Below are 8285 nucleotides of genomic sequence, written 5' to 3'. Positions count from 1 at the left end.
AGCTACACCAGAAACAGTCATGAACACCTGAAGGAGACTTTTCTGGGGATACATTTAAGTTGGAAGTTGTTCCCTCCAGGCAAAAGCCAAAAGCCCGGATATAATTCCTCTTTTAGCTAAAGCAGGAGCACAAGTTAAAAAAAAAAAAAAAGTAAAGAGAATATTCACAGCAAAATACTATATGTCACAGAGCTTGAGTGTTGGCAGATGGAAACAGGGTTCTCTGTAATTCGTGTTAAAAATCTTTGAATAAGGAAATTCCATGAGACCATAAAGAATACAAGTGGGGAAAGGAAAGAAGGTCAGACAATGAGAAGGATGAAAGAACAGGAAGCAAGCCAGACCAGAGCCGAGACGACTTTTGAAGCCATAGCTTGCCTTGGGTTCTCACTATGGACTGGGGAAGACAGAGTAAGAGTTAACATCAAAACCATAGTATTGTATTTGTAGTTTGTTATGATATTTAGGTTGACAGTTGAACAAACTGCATGTTGTTCTCATCTAGCATAGAAAACAACATAAAATTCAATATTAGACATTTGTACCCTAAAGTTATGAAGCCCCTCCCACCATAGGACCCTTAATACTGGCCATCCTTTCCCCAAGACCCACCCATTCCATATAAATTGCTTCTCATGCCACTGAAACCCCTTTGCTCTTCTAGTATTCATCTAAACCCTTTCCCCCTCCTCCCAGAGAGTTGCCAAAGCCTACTCCCAAATTCCTGTGCTTTTTAAAGCCATGAAACTCTGCCTAAATGTTTTCTACCTGGGCTATGTCTAGAAGGAAGGCCATGACTTTCAAAGTTAAACAAAGCCTTCAAGGTATTTTTCTAAATCAATAGTGAAATTTCCTCTTATCCTTGTCCTGGCCCAACAGTTCAAACTCCAGGTGATTCTTTAAAATGATTGTTTTCTACTTTACAAACTGCTGTCACTAAATATTCTTCTAAAATAATATTTGTAAATGGAAGCATATAATGCAATTCCATGGATGTGATGCTTTAACAACACAATGCCCTGTTGTTGGATGTTTCAAGTTATTTAATACTATTGCCAATATTTTGCTCTCATAAACAGGGCTTAAAAATATATTTCTATTTATAGATCCTTTTTAGTTCATAAGCCTGATGATTGGATGTTCACGCTGCCCTGTGAGACGTGCCTCCCTCTGAACCTTGCTAAGATGTTGGCACCTTACCTTTCTGACATGAAAAACAAGCAAACTTCTATTTATATGTTTTTATGCATGTAAGATTATTTTCATATTGTAAATATTTTGAAGTGAAGTTATTATATAAAAATTATAAATGTAAAGCAAAATTTTGAAGTTTTTTTTGTATGTATCTTTAATGACTTGCAGAAAGCTTTACAAATGTATGAAATATGCATGTTTCTGTATATTTAGCCACTCTGAAGACTGGAGTTTTTAATAATTTAGTGACTAAGTAAACATAAGTATGTAGTTATAGAATTATTAATTATCATAAAATATATAAATTATCAATTATAAGTTAATGGTCTTAACTAGCATAGATATAGAAGAAAAATTAAAATTTGATAAAAAATTATTTCATCAGGAATTTATATAAAAAATAATTCCAAGTTTATTTCTTGCTATGGATAACGGTGGTGAGCATCAGCCTCAAGGTAAAATGAGGTTTGATGTATTCGAGTCAGATGGAATGGTCCAAAATTTTTAAAAAGTGAAGGTATTGAAAGGGTTTTATTATCAAAAGATCTTCAGTTGAGTGAATGGTCTCATTCATCTGCATCAAGGCAAAAAGATTATGTTGAAGGACTGTGGCTCAATATCATCGATATATATTGGCACATGTCATCTTTAAAGGCCACACTCACCCACTGACCCTGTACCAACCTTTTGATCCAGTCAGGCTTGTCAGATAATAATTATAATTTCTTTTTAACTCACAATAAATGTATTAAAATGTTACAGACAGGAGACTTTCACTTCTAGCTATGATAAAATAGCCTGTATCAGATTACCTTTGCCTTGAAAATATATAATTATGAGATAAAGTTTAGGACCAGAAAGTGCAGTTCTTTGAAGGAATCGGAGAGCAACCAAAGCATCTAGGACTTCAAAGACCCAACTAGAAATAAAGGGAAATGCATTGACACGACTTCTTCACTCACTGAAGCATCTTTTCCTCTCAGAATATTTGCTGAAGAGCAAATACTATAGCATAGTGATTGCTTCAGTCTCACTGGGTTGGAAAGAGAAAAAGTTAGAATCCAGAGCAAACAAGGGCATGTGCCAAGACCCCAGAAAAAGGCCCAGAGAAGCAAATCTGACATTTTTCACTCACTGTCCCATTGAAACACTTGCTGGTTACCAAACTGATTATTTGTACATCTTCAGGGCAGGAGCTGGCAAGCTCAGCAGAAGGCAGCTTCTATGAGGCTAAAAAGCTAAGCAGAAATTTTGACAGTCTCACAGCGCATGGGGAGATGAAAGCTTGTTCAGAGGCTGCCAGGGAGGAGTGGTCCCAGAAAATACCATACACTTTCAACCCAGATCCTTAAGGGACTATGCCAAAGAGTAAAACAGACTAAATTAGCTAGACTTCAAAAAGCCCAAAGAAGGACCTTGACTGGATTGGTGTGATTTTCTGGACTATCTCTGCCTAAGATAAATTCTCTCTGTGGGAATTCTCTCTGTAAATAAATTCCCTCTGTGGGAAGTTAGTGCCATTCATACCTTCTGCAATTTTTTGTATGCAATGAAATAGGCCTACCAGTAAAAAAAAAAAAAAAAAATCATTAGACATGCCAGAAAAAAAGGAACAATTAAAATACAATGCTAAAAGACAAAATATACATTAGATACAACTCACTGTCTGAAAGCTTTTGAAGTTATTAGAGATAGACTTTAAGATAAGCAAGATTAATACATTCAAAAATGTATTTGACATGATGGAGAATTCCACCAGTCTATAAAGTTAAAAGACCAAGAAAGATGATAATCAAATTTAAAATTCAATGAATAGGTATTAACATAGCCAAAGAGAATACTGGTGAACTAGAAGAAACTTCAGTAGAAAACACATCAATTAATACAGAAAACATATCAATTAATACAGAAAAAAAGAAAAAGAGATGTATGGGACACAATAAAAGGGTACAGCAAAAGTGTGATTAAAATTTTGGAGAGAAATGAGAGGATGAGGTAGAAGGAATATTTTAGGAGATATTTACCAAGATTCTTCCAAGATTTAAAGAAATATTCAATCACATATTTAAGAAGTCCTATGGTTTCCAAGCAAAGAATATATAAAGAAAACTACTAGAAGGCACATTGTAATAAAACACGAGAGAGGAAGGGAGAAACGGGGACAGAGAGAGACACGCACACACACACTCACACACACAGATACAGACAGACCCTTTAAAGCAGCCAGAGGAAATAAAGGGAAAAGATGCTACTAACTTCAAAGGCACAACATAAAATAGGATATAACAATATGGTTTTTAAAGTATTAAAAGAAACAGCTAATAATCTCAAGTTCTGTACCTAACAAAAATGTCCTTCAAAAGTTGAGATGATACAAGGACATTTAAGACAAAAAAACCAAGAGGATTAACCACCAGTCCAGCTACATCAAAAGATTTACCAAAAGGGGTTCTCCTGGAAGAAAGAAATGATTCCACATGGAAGAATAGTGATATAAGCAGGACTGAAGAGTATTCTAACAGGTAAAAGCCTAGCTGAATCTCAGTGGATAGTATCTGTGTAAAGTAACAATAGTAGCTTGGCAAAGAAAAGAGCACAACAGGCAGAAAGGGAATAAACAGGGCTAGGGTGTTGGAAGATCCTTACATTGTCCAGGAAATAGTCAGTGTTCTAGTCTATATCACCCTGAAATGATTCAAGAAAACTTGCTATAATCTCTAGGGTAATAATTAAAACAAAATAAACAAGGAGAGAAATGAATTACAGTAGATGGGGTAGAGAGAGAAGATGGGAGGGGAGGGGAGGGGGGATAGTAGAGGATAGGAAAGGTAGCAGAATACAACAGACACTAATATGGCATTATGTAAAAATGTGGATGCGTAACCAAAGTGATTCTGCAATCTGTATTTGGGGTAAAAATGGGAGTTCATAACCCACTTGAATCTAATGTATGAAATATGATATGTCAAGAGCTTTGTAATGTTTTGAACAACCAATAAAAAAATAGAAAAAAAATAATAGTTAATACAAAAAGTTAAAAGAGTAAGGAATTATGAAATAACAGAGGGCAAAATGGAAGGATAAAAATGATTGATTTAAAAGGAACAATATATAGGAAAATAGAAAAGAAGTATAATCATCAATTTTAACAAAGTTATATGTTGAATTGAATGGCTATACATTCCAGTAAATTGGCAATAATTGTGGATAAATGTACAATTAAATTTTGCTTACGGGGCTGGGGATGTGGCTCAAGGAGTGGCGCGCTCGCCTGGCATGCGTGCGGCCCGGGTTCGATCCTCAGCACCACATACAAACAAAGATGTTGTGTCCGCCGATAACTAAAAAATAAAATATGAAAATTCTCTCTCTCTCTCTCTCCCTCTCTCCTTCTCTCTAAAAAAAAAAAAAAAATTTGCTTACAAGACACTTTTATGTATAAGGACAGAGAAAGTTTGAAAGGAAATAAAGATGAAAAGATAAACCATTTAAATATAAAACAAATAATTCAGTAGCTTTAATTATATCAGATAAAGTAGACTTTAAAGAAAGGAGTATTAGAAGAAATAAATTTGTATCTAATGACATACATGTGATATGTATATATTACATGTAATGATGTGTAATATACATGGAAATCTGATACATCTAAATGTAGAAATGGCAAATCCTCAACTCTTGTAATAAAATAACTAGTAATTTAAAGTATCAGTAAAGATATATGGTAGATTCAAAAAACAAGTTCGTATATTTTCCCAATCAACTAATTAATTTCAGAATGAACACACTTGTCAATAAATTTATAATACCCTAAAAACTGGCTATATGTTGGGCCCTAGTGGAACTATCAATAAATGACAAGAAATTAAATTAAATACAAAATAGAAGATAAGAAAAGAGTGTATTGTCATGACCTTGGCAGCAGAAAATTGGAACACCACACTACTCAAACATCTGGTTCAGATATGCATGATATATCTCAGCAGTTCTACACAGTTTTCTCTGCTTATTCCAACCTCCTCTGATGTAATGTTTTGTTTTGTTTGTTTGTTTTGGTACCAGGGATTGAACTCAGGGGCACTCACTACTTAGCTGTATCTCCAGGCCCTTTTTATTTTTCATTTTGAAACAGGGCCCCACTAAGTTGCTGAGGCTGACTTTGAACTTGTGATGTTCCTGCCTCAGCCTCCTAACTGCTGGGATTACAGTTGTGTACCACCACATGCAGATCCTTTATTATTGTGTATTTACTTCTCTTATAATTACCACCATGTAGTTCAGCACTCACATTATAAATGGCTGTTATTCTTGCAAGCAGCAAGTTCATTAGTTTCTGCTCCTATTTTCTGTAGCACCCGAGTTAATGTTGGACAAATAACAGGCACTCCATCACAGAGAACTCACATGGTCCCAAGTCTCTTAACCTCTGCTCTGCTCTTGCCTTTCTATGACTTTGCACTCCAGTCCTGCCATTCATTTAAAATTAAGACTGGCCCAGGTGTTACCTAAAACCAAAGCACAATACTAAGCTTGAAGGCTGCAAAGTTGTTTAGATCTCATCTTATGCTAAAGAGAGAGAGAGAGAGAGAGAGAGAGAGAGAGAGAGAGAGAGGGAGAGAGAAAGAGATCATAATTTTTTAGGGGAGACATGAGAACAAGTAATGATTTTATTTTTCAAGAAAGCATGGGATGAGTGTTATGGAAATGACTATAATTTAAGTTCTAAGAGAAGAAAAATTTAAAAAATAATGTAACTTCTACCTAGGCTAATTAAGAAGAGCATTTTGAATAAGTGACATAAGGCCAGTAGACTGGCCCTAAAGACTGTAACAGGGAATCCCAAGTGGAGCAAAACCTAATGAACATTTTTTTTAATTGATGTATCATGTTTCCTAGACAGTTGTCAAATACATTTCTTCTGAAATAATTAGAGAATTTCTTTAACCAGAGAAGACAGCTTGCTGGGACTACACAGTAGTCCACACTACACAGTAGGTGACACCAGAAGAACAGAATGGTGAAGGAGTTGCAAATGAAATTTATGGCGTTTAAAGCCACCAGAGGATTATGCTAGCAGAACCTCTTACCTTTTTTGTGTAGGACATGCCTCATTTCTGTTGGCCCCTTCCAGCTCCAGGGAAGAAGCTATTGCAACATACCTACTTTTGTTCTTTTTAAGTCTCCTACTGCCTTTGTGAAATTGAATAAAGAAGTTACATTATTTTTTAATTGAAAGAAGAAGTCAGGATTTAAGACTCTTGTCAGAGATTAACAGAAATTTAGGAAGATATAGAAGAGCCCTGAATTCTTCCATGCTAGTATAACATAGCAGCTGAGTTGCAAACTCAAATGTCTATAGGCAGTATGAATGGAAAAGGAAAAGGGTGGGTAGAAGGGTGAACTGAATGTAAAAATAGTGACGGCACTAATATCCTAAGAAATGGCACCTGTCACTTGGACTGTAATAAGGCGAATTCTCAGGCCCTACCCAGACCTACTGAATAAGAAACTCTGGTCTAGGACCCAGCAATCTGCGATGACTTGGATCGATGATAACACTGAGAACTAGTGCAGAGAGGGATAGTGAATACAGAGGCACACTGTAGGGCTCATGCCCCATGGAAAGAAAAGACATTCACTTGTTTGATTTTTTCCTTATAGGATGTGGAAATTATACTGCTGCACCTTTCTATTTTGTAAGGATAAATCATAAATCTAAATTTTTATGTGATATCTTCTGAGTTTTCTGTTGGCCATCATTAAAAAAAAGAATCTCTAGTGACCAAATAGAATTATTTTACCATGGGCTATTAATAGGCTATTAATCTCTAGAATAGTGATTAAAAACATAAATTCTAGATTCAGGTAATGTAGGTTAAAATTCCAGCTTTTTTACTGTATGGGTGAATGCAAAGCTAGTTGTTTAACCTCTCCAAGTGTTGCTTTCCTTCTGTGTAAAATGGGCATGGTAATGTACAAGTTCCCTAGGGTCCTTGTGAAGATACAACGAGGTGAGTTGTACAGAGTACTTATTCAAGCTCCTGACACATAGCAAGTGCTCAGTGATACCTTTGCTATTACTTAGCTCAAGAACGGAATATGCTGGGTCTGTTGGGAAAAGAATGGAATCTGAGCCAGAGGAATAAGGAAATGGTTGGCTTCTGAAGGCTGGTCCCACACACCTGTCCAGAGCATGTGCCAGCCTTATGTAAGAAGTAGGTTGTGCTAATATTAGGGAAAAGATTAGTTTGATGGATGCAACCCTCTGATAGATTTCTATAAGCCTCAATGTTTTCCTTGTCAAATCATTCATATATGGCCAGAACACAGCTTGGGCCAAGAATAAGGGACCTGTCAAGTCTTAAATTTCTAGGAACCCAAATAAGCCAGGTACATTCAAAGTACAAATGTAAGAGTGGATAGGTGACCTGTGGCAGAAGCTAAGACCCAGCCAGAGGTCAGTATGCCTGAGTATATTGGGAGAGAGAAATGGGAAAAAAATAGAAAGTGGTATGATCTGGAGGATTAGTTGGCACTCAGGGATTATTGGTAGCAGAGCAAATGCCAAGTCTGTGGGCAGACAAGATAAACTCCAGGCCCCACATCTGGAGGGGTTGGGGCAACTGATAGACTCCCAGTCTTAATCTAGACCAGCTCAGTTCCCAGGCATGAATGAGCCAGAGGTGAAAGGCGTCAGGGACTCCTGCTATAAGCAGTGAGAAAGCTGAGACTTGATCGACTGGGATGCAATGGGGTGTCATTTATTTTTCTAGGAGGCAAAAAGTCATAATGCCATATCAAGTGTCAACTTTGGATCACCGTATAGGGTGCATTGAAAGAGGAATAAGGGGGGAAAAATAATTGTTGCATTATTCTTGGTCAGAGATGGCAGAATCTCAGCATTTGGACCACAACTCCTCTCTCCTAGACCCATGACATATATCACTAAGAGATTAAAACATTCTGTAGATTTCAGACAACGCATCAGAATTCTACTCTATGCACCAGCAGGTGGAAACTGGCGTACCAATCTCCTAGTTTGGGTGTCAATTGCTCTGAAGAAATGATAATGGGGGTGAGAAGGAAAAGGT

General features: G+C 36.6%; 1 non-coding gene across 1 annotated transcript; it reads left to right on the top strand.

Annotated features, from left to right (window-relative positions):
* Positions 1 to 1106: 1106 nt before the first annotated feature.
* Positions 1107 to 1210, top strand: LOC143400596 (small nucleolar RNA U13). The gene has a single exon (XR_013091503.1). It is a non-coding gene; the product is annotated as a small nucleolar RNA U13 (small nucleolar RNA).
* Positions 1211 to 8285: the final 7075 nt, after the last annotated feature.

This window comes from Callospermophilus lateralis, chromosome 5 (assembly GCF_048772815.1).
Source record: "Callospermophilus lateralis isolate mCalLat2 chromosome 5, mCalLat2.hap1, whole genome shotgun sequence".
Lineage (NCBI taxonomy): Eukaryota > Metazoa > Chordata > Mammalia > Rodentia > Sciuridae > Callospermophilus > Callospermophilus lateralis.
Note: the sequence above shows the minus strand (reverse complement) of the source record. Positions and strands in the feature narration are given on the sequence as shown.